The following is a 19903-nucleotide window of genomic DNA, read 5'->3' on the forward strand; positions in this document are numbered from 1 at the left end:
ATTTTCCTTACATCAGATTCATGGCAGACATGCAACAGTCTTTTATACCTAAAAGGATTGTCAAACTGGAAACAAACATACAAGAAACTCAATTACATACTGCTCAAATAGAATTCCAGTTTTACCTTCAAAACCATTTTCAGTTGTCTTTGCTCAGAGAAGAAAAAGTTAAGGCCCTTTAATAGACTGAGCTAGAACTAAACCACAAGTAAGGACGCACACGACTAATTCAGATTTTAAGTATGGCAATACAATTAGGTTATATCACAGTTCTGCAAATAGGATGCATTGCTACTGACTTTAGAGATCCTCAGTTTCAATTACACAGCAGGAAACTGTTTCATCCATACAGCTCATATCTTCTTACTGTTCGCTGTTCAACTTGTCACTACTTTTATTAAGCTGCACATGTTAATGCAGATATTAGCCCAACGGGTAAGGTGTTCTTCAAATACATTAGGCATTCTACAAATAGTGCTATACAGGAGACCCTTCATTCCTGAAGAAGGTAAAAAGCTTAATAGGTGAGGCCAGTCTGTGATCTAAAACATGTTAAACCATCCTCAAACCTTTGCAAGGTTGGACAATGCACCCAGATATCCTAGTGGCAGGACAATGCCTTAAGCAGATAAGTCATACTTGTTTTTTAGAAGACCTTTGCTAAACGGCTAGAGGCAGCTTGATCACTAAACTTCACTGGAAGCTGGAGTTGCCGCCTTTGCAAATGGTTCTCTTTCTTAACTCAGCAAATGTGTGTGAACTGGGCATTATTTTATTTTAGCTATTTTTATACTTCTTTTGATAGAAAATGGGTGCAAGATCAGCAACCAGCACTGCTGCTTGGAACCCCAGAAATGATGAGTCATCAGGCGCAAAACAAAAGTATTAATTGATTTTTTTCACAAATGTTACTAGATGCAAAATTCATCACAAGTCAGGAAGCAATATTAGTCCTATAAATATCTATGCAACCTACTGACAGATTTGCTATGGGTCAGTACCAAAAGCAGGAACATCACAATGCATTCGATGCACTGTACTTTGAAACCTGTTTTTGCACACCCGGGGTAACTTCCAACATTCTTCCAGGAAAAGAGCAGTTTGCAGTAATTACTATCTCTAACTATTGGGGGTTTTTACCTCTCAGCTTCCACTAAACCAAGTTATGCCCCTTTCAACTGGAATTGCACCAAATGAAACATTAAAAGTTACGTCTCTGGGCTGTGATCAAGTAATTATTTAACAAAGCACAAACTGTATTTCCTAAATCCAAACAGAATGCATCTAATGATGGATGGCTAAGTAATCCAGGAGAAATGAAAGAGGCTTTATTCTCGTCAACGTTATCTACCATCTGCTACAGTTCCACTCCTTCCCTCCAGATTTTAGTGGGGTTAGTTTCACAGGAGGAAGAATGAAAAATATAGATTCATAAAAAAAAAAAAAAGACAGTAGACAGATAGCAATTTACTAGAAAAATATGAGAGTTCTATACCTAACTCCTTGTGGGAGTTTTTAGGGCTCTGGGTGAAAATTTTTGCAAAGAAATCTCACTCTGACAGGACACCAGGGGAAGGGTCCATCCACTTTGCACAGATTTTCAGATTTTGACTGAAAATTTTTGTCTATTTTGAAAAAACAATCTGGATGTCAGACAAGGAGTTTCCATGAAGACTGTCATAGAAAAGAATGTAAAAACATCCCAAAATTTTCCAAGTCTTTTTTTAGCTTTCCACAACCTTACATACTTTTCTTATATTACTTTTTTTTTAAAGATTGGAACCTTGTTCCTACCAAAATCAATGACAATCAAAGATGGTTATCAATTGCAGAAGAAAGGAAACATTGGAAGCAAATCTCCTGTGACAGGTAAGGATCACCTAATGAGATACCCAGGTATCAAGAGCTCCTCCCAAGACTGTTGGTTTGACTATACCTAAATCCCAAGGAAATCCCCTTCCCTGAGATAATTCAGACGAAAGAAAAGACATACTCCTATAGATTTTGTCCTTACAATTTTTCAGGGGTATATTTAGCAAGAGGTAAGAATTAAGCTCAGGATAACTATTAGTTCAGCCAGAAACCCTAATAGGAAAAGTCTAATCTTACTGCAAGGATGACACAATCTCCAAGGGGAGATACTGTTGACTTTCTTACTGCCCCGTCATGATACAGTGTGAGCACTCAGTGTTCACACAGGCTGAGGTACACAACTATCTGTGCATCTATGCCTCCAAGTAGCACAGCAAAAAAAAATAAAATTAATGGATTGGCTGCTGAATTTGGAAGAAAATCAGTGATCTAGGTAACACCGAAAAAAGTACTACTTCATTACACACACTCACAACAGGTCCACAATTGAAATATAGACCCAAACACTCAAAAAGAAACACATTCTACAAGCCTGAAGTGCTTGTGAAGAACACATTCTACACCTGACCTGTGAAGACTCCCAACTAATTAACATTTCCACAGATATTACTGTAAGTGGCAGATGCAGCAGGCAGCAGTCACCCTCCCGCACGCAGACGGGGCTGCGGACACGCTGGCTGCCGGCCCACAGGTATGGCCCCCGCACAAACCGAGCTCTGCCTGCCCTTCCCTCCGCACCACTCATTCCGTTTCTACCCTCTGACCAACCACCGAATTTTTCACAGAACATATGGGGATTGAAAGTCATCAAAACCTCTGTCAAATTTGGACAGAATTAGCCAACAGGTTTAAAAGCTTTGAGAGTATAGGACACGGAGTGCAACCATACGTGTCTTAGCTCCTTAGAAAACCATGCTAGGGATACTGCAGAAATTGAAGTTTTAGAGATAACCAATAACATTCACTTCAGGAATACAAAGATGTCCTTCTTCAGAGGTCATAAGAGATAGTACACTAAACATGATATGCTGTACCAGGTCAAACCAGTTTAACAATTCACACCATTATTTTTCCATTTAGCAAGCATTTGTATACATAGCAAGCATCCTAAAGAAAGAGAGAGAGGGGCTGCACAGCTGATCCTTTCCGACATGCAAGAAAAGCCTTCCTTTCCGAAGAAATGAAGGAGTGGGGAAAAGCTATTTCTCTCTCAAACCTAGTGAGGTGGCTCCTTTCACAGTGAGCTCTAAGTTGAACTCCTCAGTGTCAGACACAGACAACCACGTTGCAAGGTGTTCCAAGATATTGTTTAAGAAATTAACCTAAATATTGTGTATGTTCACTTCTAATCTACACTTGAAAGGTATTGGAATTCCTACATCAGTTCAAGAGCGTTGTCTGTCCAGCATCTTCCCAAAGAAGCAACTACAGTCTGGTGAAGCAACCAGGACAGACAGTGCAACAGGTCTGATCCTTTCCGTGACGATCCGAGGGCTGGAGCACCTCTGCTATGAAGACAGGCTGAGAGAGTTGGGGCTGTTCAGCCTGGAGAAGAGAAGGCTCCGGGGTGATCTTATTGCAGCCTTCCGGTACCTAAAGGGGGCCTACAGGAAAGCTGGAGACGGACTTTTTACAAGGGCGTGTAGTGATAGGACAAGGGGCAATGGATTCAAACCGAAAGAGGGGAGATTTCCATTAGATATAAGGAAGAAATTTTTTACATTGAGGGTGGTGAGGCACTGGAACAGGTTGCCCAGAGAAGTTGTGGCTGCCCCATCCCTGGAAGTGTTCAAGGCCAGGTTGGATGAGGCTTTGGGCAACCTGGTGTCGTGGAGGATTTCTCTGCCCATGGTAGGGGGGTTGGAACTAGATGATCTTTAAGGTCCCTTCCAACCCTAACTATTGTATGATTCTATGATTCCGTGATGTTAGACTGGGATCCGGTAGAGCAGTGTTACTGGCAGATAAAAGAGGGGAGCTGCAATCTCTTTCTGGGAAGTGGTGACTCTGTTGTGCAAACAGAGTGCCATCAGCTGAAGTGTTTGAAGGGGAAGGAAGGGCTTGAAGTAGTAAGATGCTCCATCTTCTCTTAATGTCCTGTCATCTGGGTCTGAAAGGCAATGATCATTAAGTCAGTTTTTAATGGTGCAGTGTATGCTAGCATCTGGATTTATACTCCGGAACTGAGAAAACAGAAAAAAACCCAGCGTGAGTGAACATTATGGTCCGTAGAAGGAAGGGAGTTCATATAATCTAATTAAAATAATGAAAAAAGATAAAATTGATCCATTTAACTTTTAAAACATTCATAAACTACCAAATCCAGAGGGTCTATGTGCAAATAGCAAATAAATTACCATCAACCAATTATTAAAGCATAAGACAGCAACGATTTTAAACTAGAAAGGCATCTAAAATGAGTCTCACATGCAGTGGCTTTTTAAAAAGTTAAAGAATCCAAAGATTAAATAGACAATGAGAAGCAAAGCAATCAACACAGGAAAGGCATAAACGACACAGAACCCTTCTAGTTATTGAAGTTTTCTATAAGATATGAGTAACATGTTATTCTAAAAACCTTATCAAGACATGCCATTAGCCCAATTTCAGAGTTTTTGCTAATAAATCATTTGAAGTGTTTTTTAATATTTTAGAAACTTTGTATTTCTCTGTAACTTAATTTCCTCCTTCATTAAGTAGCATTCTGATTTTGTTCTTTGATGAAATCCTGTGCCTTCATGTTGTTGGAGAAAGCATATGCACAGAATAACTAATACGTTTTCTGCTTCTTATAATTTTCCAGAGTTCTTCCCCCAGCCTTAAATTATAAAATGCTCTCAAATAACAGCAGTGCTGTTTCTATCAAGAACATGGGGCCAACAATTAAAACTAAGCGTATGAGAAGAATTCTCTGAAAATGTGAAATGGTCTACAGGATTCAGAGGAACACAGTTTCTTTACACTAGATGCCTATTAGATAGGTCTCAACAGAACTATAAATCAGGGCAATCTAAATATGAAAACAAAAAAGTTGGATTAAAACCAGTTCGGTAAATTTGAAATACTGGAATACTGTGTATGTGACAAAGAACGGTATCTGCATTTGTGTTTATTACCTATCATACAGCTAATGAAATGCACCATAAATAGCTCCCTATGAGGAAAGTGAAGAAAGAAAATAACACAGGAAACAAGTCACTATTGGATATCTTTGTAATAAATGAGGGTGATGGTTTTCAACAGCAAATGTCTTGAACCCACTGCAATCAAAAAGCCAGTAATGATGATTTAATAAATACAATTTGCTAATTGTGTTTGTCTCTTTCTCCAGTATTATACTCTAATTAAAGAACTTAGCATTCCTCTTCAAAAGAGAGAAGGAGAGAGGGGAGAAGAAGAGAGAAAAGGGGAGAAAATAGAGGAGAAAAATAGTTTCTCACTCGTGAAAGTGAGAAAGTGCAGAGGAACAGGAAGTTCAGAAGAAACAAAACTTACATAGCAATTTAACATAATGACAACCCAAAGTATCAAGAAACAGGCTTCAAAGGACCATGAAAATTACTTAAAATTCTTCAAATTTAACACTAACTTGTAATTCATTCCCATTGGCTTTTAAATTGAATAAACCTGAGATTCACATTTTGAAGTCTCTGTGTACAATCAAAAAGTACTTTGTGAAATGCAGAAAATACCATAAAACTCATGACAATATCCTAAAAGCGGTCACTGTGAATGTCATCTGAGAAGACATCCAGAAGGCGGTCTTTTGCCTCCTGGGCTATTTTTGTGTCATCACCATTAGGGCGTGCGTACAGAATATCTTCATGTTTCTGGTATGGCAGCAACCCACGTCACACGCGTCCCTGCTGGACCTCTTACACCCAATCTGCCAGGCTGAGACAACCCACAGGAAATAGAGTGTGCACATATAGATGATACACACATTAATGTAATACTCTCTGTGGAAAAACTTAATTCCTCATTACAACTCACCTTGAAACCATTCTAGATTTCTGTCATCTAAACATTACCAGATCAATATTTTGCTTCACTCTTGTCACAAAAAAAAAATGCAACTGATACAGCTTTACATGGAAACTGCACAAAACTGGAATAAGTCTTATAAAAAATCTTCAAATAGAACTGACTTGCAATTCCTGAAATTCTGGCTTAGAGTCACATCACTGGCCAGATGAGCATTGGTTCCTGCAAGTTAGATGCTCTTAATCATCTTTTCCCCAGATAGAAAAATACCTGAACTCTGTCCAAATGATTCATCATAATTCAGGTGTTTCCTAATTAAAGATGGCCAAAAATCAAGTCAAGTACATTTACCCATGTGCACTGACAGAGATACGTCTTTGATAAGCCATACAGCAAAAAAATTTTTAGCACTTTAACAAGCAAAACACAGTGGTACTGGTAATGGCAATCGCTATAAAAATTTGATAATTCAGATGGTTTTTATGGGACAGTGGTAAATTTGTAATTACAGAAAGATTAAAAGGATCAGAGTAAAGTAACCCAGCTTCTTCTGTGAAGTTTAAAATAGCAATAGAGGCTTAAATATATTTTTTCTAAGGTCTTTGAATGGGAAATAAAAACATTAGGAACCACAGAAGCCTATAAAAAAACCTGGTATTGAAATATTACTTTAACTACAAGGACAGATGCATTTCTTTCCTCCAAATTTATCTGAAGTTTATTCTAATAAATACTTTTCTTGCTTTTACTACTAGAAGCTCAATGCAATAACACATACAATTAACACCAGCAATTTTACAGAATTCTCTGTGGGAATAAGTGTGCTTTCTAGTAGGCTCCATCAAGAGAAGGACCATTACTTAAACATTAACTGTATTTTCCCTTAATCTTAAATCAAGAAAATCTTACATGTTCATTTGTCAGAACACCTGATTTGATTCTTACCAAAACAAAATGACTGTGCACATTCAAGACTTTAAAATGCTTGCTAAGAGCTATCTGCACCAAAATTACCCAACTAGTTAATGAAAAAATACAAAACAAAACAAAAAAACCCACACACACAAAAAAGAAAGAATTTCTGTTGCGAATGTTTTTGAGTTGGCTCTCAAAAACAAACACGAAAAGCCCAATATACACACACACAAAGCAAGATTCTTTAAATGTTCCCTTAGCCTTCATGGTAAATCAGAGAATCATCCTGCTACGACTTCTGCAATTTGACTGGCACAATAAAATGATTTTGCAAGTGAAAACAGCTTTCTGTTTTACAAAATGCAAAGTTGCCTCATTGAAACAAGGAGAGAAAACCGAAGGTCAGAACAATGATTCATCTTCCTAAGGCAGAGCCACATCGAAGAGACCTTGGAAGACTCAAGTAGTTACTTACAAGCATTTGAAAGAAGGAAAAAAAAAAGAAAAACCACATAAATGAAAATCGTCTGAAAATAAGCACCAATTGTCTGTCTGTTTTTGGAGCTATTCTACAGTGCATCACTAAGATGGGTGATTATAGCAAATTATTGTAAAAGACAATCTTCTAGGGAAGTTTGGAGAGAGAACATTGATTGGTTAGCAAGTGTACAAATCATGAGGAAAAGACAGAAATGAATAGCAATAAAGAGTGGGAATACAATAAAAAAAAATACTGAAGACAGATAAAGCAGCTCCTAAAGTTTCTTTTGTTTAATATTAGTCCTAAGAAGTGAATGAAACTGTAAGACATCCTTCTTAGCCCAGGAATACATTTTTTGTTTTCTAGTTACAAGTAAAAAAACAGTCTTTCCCTCTCCTCTATTTTGGCCTCTGTAGCACAGCAGTGCTGAACAAAACTCCCAGTCAATGAAAATCAATGGGAAGAGTCCCACTGACCGCAGGGAAAGCCCTTGTGCATCCATCAAGTAGGTCATCTTTTTTTCCAAACCTTCTGTGTCTATAACCATCAACCCCATGGAAACAAACAGATGTAGACATGTAATGGAAATTATTATCTGTGTTCAGAGCACAGAGGCACCAAAGAGTAACTGAAGGAAAATCAATTCTCATAAAGCCAGGTCACAGCATCTATATGGTGTGACACGTTTGGACACAAAGTGTTGGGAGCTCAGCCTTAGGCCTGGTTCCTACACAGCCTCTCAGCTTCCTTTGCATATTATTAAGCATCAAGGCAGAAAAAGGGGTGTAGAGGCATGGCTGCTAGCACAGGAGACAAAAATCATCGATTCTTTTACAGTGCCGAGGTACATGGACAATGGCAGCTCTGTAACCCTTGTTACTGTTTCTTATCTGACAAAGGAGTGCTACCAACATTTTCTTTGAAAAGTAGCTGAAAATCTCCTGGTTTTGATAGGAAGATTTAAGACAGATGGTTTCTTAATTGTAAGCATTCTCCCCCATTTATATTCCTTTATGGAACTTCCCTTTCACTTTTACTGTCTTCATCTCTTCTCAAATCCCTCTTTGTATCATGACATATCATGTTCTGATTTACTAAATACTTAACTTCATCATGGTCTTTAGCCCGTAGGATCCTCACTAAAATTTAACAAGAGATTGGTTTTAACAGATTTAATCTGAATTGAGCTGGCTTCTGGCTCATACACAGTACATGCAATTTTCATTAGAGTAAGAAGAGTATGGTCAGCAGAGAAGGGCATAATCCCTTAAAACAGACTGAACTGGAAACCAGAAGCATGATTTTCCGACTCTCCTTAAAATCAGAACTACAGTTCTCACAATTTATTTATTTTTTTTTAACCATTTACTTAAAAATTAACCTCTGTAACCCAACCAGGTTTGCTTTTTATTTTCACTTGTATATGTATTTAGTTTGCAAAATTTTCAGAGTAGCAACTGTGTTTTCATAAAAAACTATATATTACTTAGTACAATAAGGACAGCATCACCTGGTAAAGTTTCAATAGAATTTGGTGTTATCGAATATATTTAATCATCAACTATTATATAACACAGCAAAGATGTCAACTTTTGTAAAGTTAGCTACAGAAAAGCAACTAGTTTATGTGATCCAAAATAGGGTGAAAAGTCAGAAACACATTCCCAAATTTTGAAATATCTTGGTTTAATTTCAATAGTATATACACACTTAATTTTTCTTATGACTTAAAAGTTGTTTCAAACTTTTTAAGTGATGAAAGCACAGTAACTGCAAGATTTGAGAATTTTGATTCTGAGTCAACTCCACTAATAAACTTTTATGTGTACATTGCAAATAACTTGTGCTTATAATTTATCTCTACTTTTCAAAACTAGTTTCCCCTTAGCCATAACGGATTCTTCTTTTCAAATCATGTTTCAGTCACAGCGAATTCCATGATTTGCATCAGTTTCAAATTGGATGGGAAGTACAAGAGCTCATGAAACTCTTCTGTACAGTAAACAAGCTACAGTAAGTTGAAGAAAATAGAAAGACAAAATACACCTAAAGCACTCTTGATACATGCCAGAGAACAAGCACAGCATACTGACATCACTCTCTAAAGGCATCAGAGAAAGTGAAATAATTCACTCTCATGACGAACCTTCAGATGAAAACAGCGTGACATCAAATCATCATTCTCACAGTTTTAATACTTAATCTCATTCGGCCACAGATGTGGCATTGATAATATTGTATTATTTCTGTATCCCTTCAAAACGTAATGCCTGGGGCTATCTCCCATTCATCATACCTTTTGCTGGTATTATGGCATTAAGACCACAAGAGTACTATCTCCAGATCATAACGAGAACTGGCGAAAATTATTTCTTTTTCCACTTTGATATCACCTTTGTCATTGCACAGATTAATTCTGTGTCATCTGGGAACATACATACTTATGCTACTTCAAGAAATACGTTACCTATGCAACACTACTTTGACTTTTTTAGCATTCCAGTATGTGTCGTTCCTTCAAAGCTCCCCTCTATATAACATTCCTTCATAAGGCTACTTCCCTTTTAGATACCAATTAATGAATATGAAGCCTGAGTAACAGCCCAGTAAAGCAATGAAAAGGCTGACAGTTGATGTCAAAATGAGGGTGGAGTGTATTCTGAATGTCTGCCCAGTCGACACATTCCCTATGGGATAATAAAGCAGTTAAAAAAGAGAGCAGTGGAATGACTACTCAATCAAATTACAGTGTGCAGAAAAGGTCAAAGCAGTAGAGCACAATGATATAATTCACAGATTATACAAGACATTACGATTCTGAGATGACATTCTTTGGGATAAAAAAAAAAAAAAGATTATAACAAGGACAGAAAACAGCAAGACATTAATCCATTCCCATGACAACATTTGTACCCAAACTGTAAAACGTATAACTGCAACCTTTGTTAAGTCTTTGCTAAGACTGGCTACATGGCTTAATTTCGGATACTAAGTATTGAATCCCTGTCAACAGGTTCTGCTTATATTTAATGGAACTGGGACAGGGGATGAAGTTGAATGACACAAATTATATCTCTAAGGATATACATAATTTCATTGTATCAGAGCCTTCTGTTTCAAAAAGCAATTGCATGTGCCCTGTACCAGCACACTTGAATGCACAAAATTATGTTCATTAAATATTATGATTTGTATGTCAGTAGGACCTAAATTTAGTCAAGATTAAAGGAGCGTCCAGTTTGCTGTTGCAGAAGCAAAGGAAGACATGGGTTACCTTCGCCCTAAGAGTTTATGGATCTAATGCTAAACATGACATGACAAGCGAGCAGAGCAGATGGTAGTAGCAACTGTAAAGAAAACATAAATGCAAGGTTTCAACAGCCAGTGAAGAGCCAGATCAAAACTAGACAGAAATCAGCAGGAAGATTCCCACTGTTTGAATGACATCATATCAAGCCTTTGATCACTCCGATTATTTTCATATCATTTATAGTTTTTATCTTGGTAACTCAATAAATAAATAATACCAACTACATCAAACTGTGGCTCACCCTAGCCATCGCCATGCAACACACCTCTTGTGTGTCACAACAGAAAAAATATTTTGCAAAACAATTAGAGAAAAATGAAGTAGTGGCTGCAGGACACCTTGAAAAAGACATTTGCAGGAGCAGCACGTATTGCAAGTCCACTTTGACTGAGGCAAACATGGAAAATATTTGGCACAAGATCATTTCTTTAGAATTTAGAGCAGAAGGAAAACAGTGAGTTTCAATAGCAAATTTACAAAAAACTACTTTGACTTTTAATACACTTAAAATTCTCAGAATAGTTATCCAGGGAATACCTGAAGTCCAGCTTTTCACTAACATTAAACCATGTACCTTCATCTTTGACACTGTGGTAGCATTAAAGCTGGTTATAAAATTTTAAATCAGAAAGGACACCAGCTACAAAGGGACTCCTCTTTTCTGCCAGCGTGACGATCCTAATACAAATGTAGGTTTTATATTCCATTATCTTTGGTGATTAAAGGTCAGTTTGTACATACAGAAAGTAGTTTCCAAGCGGTTTGAGTTCATGCCTTTACATCACAAAAACTTCCCTATGGGGAAAAAGTCACGAATACAACCATAAAGAATATTGTGTTTGATGATGTAACATGCCAGCTTTATCATTTCTCTCCCGTCTACAGAGCCACAGCAGGTGAAACAGTTATCTGTGCGTTTTGCAGCCAAGTCTCAGAGGCAGGATTTCTTGTTCCAGACTTTCCGCTTAGCCCATGACTGAGATTTATTTGCTCTTATTTCTTGTCATCCTCTTTTGTACTTCAGAGCCAAATGAGCCTGCGCTATAGCTCAAACATTTGGGCTGGCAGCTTCAAAGATACACTCTGCTAAGCAGTGAACTGTGACTTGGCCTTTAAAAGGATGTACTACTATAGTATCATATAATTACATTTTCAGGCTAAATATTTAAAGTACTTTTCATTTTTTTTACAATTTTTAAATATTTAAAACCTTCTTGCTTATGTAAAACATGCAAAAGAGACTGGGAACCTTTATTATAAAAACATCGAATGAAAGTAATTTGTTCTACTCTCCCAGCTTGCATCCCTAGTTATTAACAGCATTAGCAGCATAGCATACTCCAGTAACTCAGGTCAGAGAAGCAAAGAAATGCATTAGAGAATGATCTAATTTAACAACTGGTTAAATATAGAACCACAAAATCATAGAAAAATTCAGATTGGAGGGGACCTCTGGAGGTCACCTAGTCCAACCTCCTCCTCAAAGCAGGGCTAACTTCAAAGGTGGATGCGGTTGCTGAGGACCTGAATGAAATATGCATAGGTAGTACCCAGGACTTCACATTTTCAGACAAATGCTATGCTACTGTCTTAAGATGCCTGTTATGTTCTCTCTGGCCCTATGGATCTTTCATGGTTTTTTCAGATGGTAAGTCAACCTCAAAAGCTACCTTAGCTGGTTAAAAATGCTGGTCAGTGTCTGTTTCCTGTTTAGTGTAACAGAGGCTAGAGCTCGATTAGTACGTTCAGTGGCAATTACATTACGCATTACTAAGAACACTGATAAAGCAGTGCTGGAACAGCTCTCATCATCAGAAATCAGATCAGCCTACCAAATTTGAAAGCCAACAGATTTATAAAATCGTACACGTACATTCAGGTAAACAGCAGGAAAACCACTGTCTGAAAAAAGTAAGTCAGTTTTTACTTCAAAGCAGCTATACATCTCCAGATGATCCCATCACTAAACTCAGAAGCAAGCACGGTTCTCTGATGTATTAAATCATATCCTCCCAAGAGAGTGATGACGTTGGTTAAAATCTCACGATTACAAAACAACGTTCTTCAGAACATGAATTTTGCAGTATATTAACATGGGTAAAAAATGCTTACTGAGATACTAAGATTAAGCCAACACACGTTCAAATGAATGAGCAAGTTGGCAATAGGTGTTTAAGTGTTTTCTTTCTGCAGTTCCCCAGGGAGTCTCATTCCAGGCCTCAAGAGGTTTGAAAACTCTGCCCGCTCAGACCTCTGCTTGTAGAGTGTCAACACACAAACTCTTCTCAGTGCTGAAGCACCACTGAAATGAATGTGCAGAGACCACGCACCTTTGTACGCTTGTTATTAACAGTGCCTAATAACGTCATAAATGTTCTTACTGGCCAAATCTCACAGTAAGAACTACACTGCTCATGCAGTCAACTGTTTTCTCTTCTGTTATGTGCAATGAACAGCATCAAAGCTTCTTTCTTTCATCTCTGCCATTATTCTTCATGTTTTGAAGGCAGCGCTATACTGGAATAACATCACTGTCAAAATACGCACTCCTTCCTTTCTGGCAAATCAGAGCTTTGGTGAAAAATACATAAGGCTACTGAAGTCAAAAGAATTATGCCATGGATAAACTACCCTGGTGATATTTTACAATTTGAAGTCATTAAAACAAAGGCTTAGCTTGTCTCTGTGAAACACTGTGCAATGTTCTTTAGAGAAGTAAACTGTGTTTGTTGCAAAATGTTTCAGATGGGACCCTCTTTACTGTCTTTTCCTATTCCATTTTAAATGTTTGATACATATGTCTTCAGGGAAAGACCTCTCTATTTGCAGTGTCTTTGATTCAAAGATATTGCCTTCTTCTTCACTTAGGAAGTACTGAAAACATATAGTTTATTACTGGGAAATCTGTGAGCTGAGATGTGTCATATTTTCTAGCCAATATGCCAGGCAAAAAGCAGCACATAGTATTTGGTGTCTCTTAACACTAAAAGAAGAGAGAATAACCTTGCACAACAGAATAGAAATACACTTCCAGCATTAACTAAGCGACAGCTCCTGGGAAGCGTGTGGGGGCACCACAATTTCTTTTCTACCACTACTATTGATGTGTGCACTGCTGCAGAGAAGGGTAGAAAGAATAGAAAGGCTACGATTTAAGAGTTAAAATACAAAAAGAGGAGGACAAGCAATTACACATACACTGTATTATTTAAAATTATATCACAAAATAGCAATGGATAATTGTACACCATTCTGTGCAAATCGCTGATCATGATCAATTTAAGTCTTGAGAAGCTATACTACAAGTAAAGAACATAATACTAAATTTACATCAAGTAAACTCTCAGGTGACCATATGACAACAAAACTACTCTATAATCTTTTGTTCAGTTCTACGAATCTTGCCACATACAAAGACAGTCTAAATTAGGGTGCCTGATTCAAAGAAACATCCAAGGTCCTTCATGTTTTACAAAAGCTCCTGAAGGTTCATATTGCTTCCCATTCTAACATGCTTTAAATAGATCAGGTTCCTTGCCACTGAAATCCACCCAATTCTAGGACAAAACAGCAATTGCATGAGGTTACATCAATATCATAACACAGGCTTGGACCCACTGGCCCAACGCTGTTGTATCTCAAATCCACTGGGTCTTCTGATAAGTAACAGACACATGGTATTGACTGGACATGAGCAGTCATAGCTGGATATTGGGAATCGGCATGGGGCAAGCTCGAGACATAAGACCTGTCTTCTGACTTTTCCATTCCTGGCATAGAGGATCTTTTATGTTGAGGTCACTCGAGGGTGACAGGGACTAGAGATTTCAGAGCTCAGACCAGCAGGAAATGCAGTCTGTGTTCACAACGCATCTGACCTGAGTCTTTCTATTGATAATATTGTATTATTTCTGTATCCCTTCAAAACGTAATGCCTGGGGCTATCTCCCATTCATCATACCTTTTGCTGGTATTATGGCATTAAGACCACAAGAGTACTATCTCCAGATCATAACGAGAACTGGCGAAAATTATTTCTTTTTCCACTTTGATATCACCTTTGTCATAGCACAGATTAATTCTGTGTCATCTGGGAACATACATACTTATGCTACTTTAAGAAATACGTTACCTATGCAACACTACTTTGACTTTTTTAGCATTCCAGTATGTGTCGTTCCTTCAAAGCTCCCCTCTATATAACATTCCTTCATAAGGCTACTTCCCTTTTAGATACCAATTAATGAATATGAAGAAAGAAGAGAAGAATATAAAGAAGATGAGAAAGACTCATCTGACCTGAGTCTTTCTATGCCATGGATTGCAAAGGAAGCCAACATATATGTACACGAGAGACAGAGCGCGTTCAGTACTGAGCCCCAGGTTTTAATACAGACACATCTCACACTGGGTATCAGATTATAAATGGTAGTAAAGAATATGAGATCAAATCAACGTCTGTAGAAAGCCATGGGGAAATCCTCGATGATAAGAAGCACCAAGAACTGTTTTCTGCCTGTGCTAAGAGAGAGAACCATTGAAATGGTGGCTAGTGCTGGCCGAGGAGTGGAGGTTCAGTACAGACTGAAGGACAATGTCACGTACCTGAACTGCAACATCTCAGACAACACATAAGCTGTATGTTGTTTGGAAACATCCTCCTCAACATGTCTAGTGGAACTACTAGACTATGCACACATTGGAAAAGCAACTGAGATAGCAGCTCCTTGAGATACAAATATTAAGCTGGAGATTCACAGAGACTCACACTGATGGCACAGTGCCCTCAAAACCAGTATTAGGAACTGTTCTCAAAAGGAACAAGTTTCATGACTGAGACTAATTTGGAGTGAAAGAAAATCAAATGAGCTACCTTTTGTGGAAAAAAAAAAAAAAAAAGGATGACCACTTTTGCCACCTAGAAGAAGGTGAAGATTCAGGGTTTATTTCTTTTGTTGTTAATTTTAGATTATGAATATTTCAATAATGAGACCCTAAATATACTCCAGCTTCCTGGTGGAACATCACTTTTCTTGATATTATAAATACAGCCATTGTTAAAATAGTGCCTAAGTATCAGTCAGGTGACCTCATTGTGCCAAACGACAGTACTAACCACTAATAAAACAAGCTTGCTAATGGTCTATAATTATCAGATGAAGTGATACTACGTTGCACAGTTTTCCCTTGAAAATTCATGGCTGCCATTCTAGAGAAAAGCATTCACATGATTCCAGGTGTAGGAATGTGTACTTGTGCATTATTCCATGCACATCTCAAAACTCAAGGCTTTTGGGTTCCAGCCCAGTGAAGTTATGGAAAGACTCAATACTAGGTCAGGCAGTGAGTCCTAAAAATACATGATTTTTTTATTATTATTATTTATAGAGTTTTATCATCACCTAGTTCCCTGCATTTAATACTCCTTGCTAAGAAGTTCCTCAGATCTGACACTTGGAGCCTCTCACACTCTAAATGTCCCACACAGCCCTTTCCCATTTGGCTGAGTAATGACTCCTTCTAGCTTACTCTGAGACATACAGACCTCTAAAGGAAGATGTTTAATTATTACATGCAAAATAATTATTGACAACAGAACCAAAGGGAGGAAAACAATCCCATTTACAGCTTATTTTCCCTGATGAACATGTTAATGAAAATGCATTACACAGAATTACTTAATTAAGCAAGCACAAGAGGAAAATTCAGTTGTATGTTCTATATACACTAGAAGTCACAATTTTATTTTCTATACCACTCATCGTGCCTTCAATTTGCAAAAGCTGAGCAATCAAAAACTTCTTGCATCAGCTTTAATTGCTCCCATATCCAGTGTGTAAGTGCTTACATAGTAATTCTTCTGATGCACATTTTAAAAGTGTCAGTTTTCTCATTTCTTCAAGTAGTTAACATAGACCTCACATAATCATCTTAAGCCATTATCAACACTGCATTGTTCTTTTTTAACACTTAAACCTTCTTTTATAGCATATATCTATGTAATTGCAGAAGAGATTTGCTTTTAGATCACTAAATCTTTGTTTCTTTAACTTGTATCATTCAGATATGTTTGATAAAGGGATAAATTCTGTAAAAACAGCAAATTTAGTCTAGAAGAACTGGATACATTCCTTAACACATAAAAATAGGAGGTGAAATATCAGAAAAGTAAACTTGTCAATATTTTCCCAGGCTATGACCTTCTGTACAGAACACTCAAGTCTGTTGCAGAAGGTTAAATGTTGACCATACATGTATAACTTTTTATAGCAATATCTGATATTTAAAAATAATTTGAGGTCACAAAGCCCTCTTTTTGGTGCATCAATGATTTTTACTATGATGATGATGATGATGATATGATAACCTGAGTTATTGCAAAAAGTAATTTCCCAGTTATTGTATTGAAAGGCAGTAATCACTTTTTCAATAAAGAAAGTGAGAACTATTAGGATACCAAAAGAGAAATAAATTAGCTTTATACCCTACATTCAATTAAACTATCATAGCAAGAAGGCAATGAATTAATTCGAGGGAAGGAATGGGATTTTAACAAAGTGTTTAAACTTTTCGAAAATCCACTGAAATCAAACATAAGAGCAGTATAACTATATTATCTCCTAAGACCCTAAGTAAAAACAGTATTATGAAATACAAGTAAAGTATGTCTGTTTGTATGATTCTGGCACTAAGAGCATACAGAAAGCTAATCTCACTCATTGTAAACTCATGTAAATTAGGGTACCACAAATAAAGATATATTTCCACTATTAAAAAAATGTCTAAAATATTTTAGAAACTTTTCATAAAGCTGAAGTACTTTTTTACATGATCAAATTTTAGCCATTGCACATTTTGCATGTACAATAGTTTCCAAGATTTCCTTTTTTTTAAATGACAATTCAGAATGAGAAGCTTGTTTATTAAATTCCTTTTTACAGACTTTGAAGCAATCCACATGTTTAGTGGTCACATCTTTTTAATGCTTTTTCTTTCATCTTTAGGAATTAGTAATTTTTAAATTGTGTTTCTATTATTCTACACATAGGTCTAAGGTTTTTCATGAAAATTATTTGTCCATCTATAATTTTACCCCAATAATCTCAAAAAACAAAGCAAGCAAAGAATTTTAAACTTCAGGCATAGAATCATTCTATGAATCACATCACTACAACAGCTAAAAAGACTTAGGCAATTGTAAGCTCTGGAAATCAGGAGTGCTTCCCAGGGTTGCATCTTGCATGCCAACTCCGAATCAAGAGATCTGTATGAACACTGTCCCTGTTTTATCACCTACGCGCCATGATTTCCACCAGGGAAAAATAAACAAAAACCTCAAACAAACAAAAAGATAAATATACAGAGCAGAGCATAATGACTGTCCCAACGGAGTCTAACAGTGCAGGAAGTCCCATGTAATCTGTCTAACAGTCCAAACTGTCTTAGTTACCTTTAGTCCTGCTCCTATTCTGTGAACAATGACAGATAAACAGGGAGATCCTCCTCTTGTCTTTCTTATCTAAGTTGAACAAGTGCTTACCTCTCTTCGGATTATAGAAGGGCTACTGGGAGTCTAGACTCAACTTCGAGATCTCAGGTAAGTGCCTGCAGCAAGGTGAAATGAAAACAAATCTTAAGTGTCTTACAAATGAGAGAAAATTTAATTTTGATTCGTGTTCCTAATTCACGTGACATCAATTCCCACAAAGCTCCTGCTTATGACTCTCGTGAGTTCTATGCTAAGGATGTTTTATCTTTAATTTTTGTTCTCTACATTTTTGTGTTGCCTTATAGATTGCAATAGGAACAGTAACTAAAGAAAATAAAATACTATAAATGACATTTCTGTAACAACATGAACCTACCAAACACCTACCAAATGAAAGAATGTTGGAAGAGAACTAATCGGTCATGAGATCCAAACAGTGACCAACACTACTGCAAGATGACTGTTCAGGTATAAACTGTGACGTTCCTAAAGCTAAACCGGAGTATCCAGCCTCTTCTGATTCAGAAAACATTGTCGGTTCTCATAACCAATGGAAAAAGGAACTAAGTTCCAGCTATGTTTAGTTATTAATCTGCAGCACAGATACAAAACATACGGGCAAAATTCAGTATCTTTAGGCTTTTGGTATCTAAATTTTTGCACGTAGAACTTTATCTATTGTACTCCAGCACGCAAGGTTCACAGTTTGCCTACAACTATTTCATTTTATTGTTCAGCTCCCTCATCAGGCACAGTGCAGCACTGAAGCGAGTTAATGAGTCTTACTGTATTATCTCCTTAGGAGTGTTATGCAGCAGAATATTTCACATATTAGTGCACCACGGCTAGAGTGACATTTAATGGTAATCAAGTGTCATTTCTTTTACTGAAACTGACATAAGAATTGTCTCCAGATCTGCAGGGGATGTAGGAAAAATTAATTCTAACTTTCAGAATATTTGAGGTTAGTGTAATTCAAGCAATTAAACTAACCTTGAAGCTTCTTAGTGGAAGAGCAAGACAGTAAGACTTTCTAGCCTAAAATTTTTCAATTTATGATGTACACTCTGTTTCAGAAGTGAACCTGAAGTATTCAAAAGGCAAATTCAAAGCTGATCTTTATTTTCACCAAGTGAAGGAGGATGAAGACAGAATATTTCCATCGTAAGTTAGATTAGTTCCCTTTTTGCATTAGTTATCAAGTACTGCTTTACTTTAGCTTACAGCCTCACAAGGAGCCTTACATCACAAAATGTCCACCTCTTAAAGCATGAGGTTACAAAAATTAACATGTCTGCCAGAGAAGATTCATAGGATTTTACTCCATATCCTCAATGAACTAATGTTTCATTATACATATTTTTTTTCGTCAAAAGACTAGACATTAGTTCCCCATCACACAAATTGGCTGTTGATTACAGAAATAAGGTTTTTTTCTAAGAGTTAGAGATCAGAATCAGGTTAAATCCTTTAGGATTTTTTGCATAATAGGTCCCATTTATTTGCCTTGGCATCTGAGATTATTAAAAGGACGGTCAGTGATTCCAACCATGATTGCTTAATCTAGTCAGACATCTGAGCTGTCCACAGCATTCTTTCATCAATCCCTTCAAATATTATTTTCCCTCTGTTAAGCTTTCAGTGCTCATGCTTACTCTGGAAATTGATATTGAGCCAGTTAGCTGCTGGAACTGTATCCGTACCCATTAACAGTTGTGTTTTCCCAGACAACAAAACCTACCAGGTTTTGATTAGCTGTTTTTTATAGATGTTAAATGCTGGAGATTTTTCATTCCAGTTTTTAAGAAATAAAACATAACCCAAGTAGGTTTAATATAGACATGGATAACAG

At 37.0% G+C, this 19903-nt stretch overlaps 1 protein-coding gene across 1 annotated transcript in view; it reads right to left on the minus strand.

The window, feature by feature from the left end:
• The window catches only part of DPP10 (dipeptidyl peptidase like 10), a 435193-nt gene extending 417067 nt beyond the window's left edge, over window positions 1-18126 (minus strand). The window contains exon 1 of the mRNA XM_086616020.1: window positions 18103-18126. The gene's annotated coding sequence lies outside the window, so the exon portion shown is untranslated. The remainder of the gene's footprint in view (window positions 1-18102) is intronic.
• Between the last annotated feature and the right edge of the window lie 1777 nt (window positions 18127-19903).

The sequence above is a fragment of the Tauraco erythrolophus genome, chromosome 8, assembly GCF_009769465.1.
Source record: "Tauraco erythrolophus isolate bTauEry1 chromosome 8, bTauEry1.pri, whole genome shotgun sequence".
NCBI lineage: Eukaryota > Metazoa > Chordata > Aves > Musophagiformes > Musophagidae > Tauraco > Tauraco erythrolophus.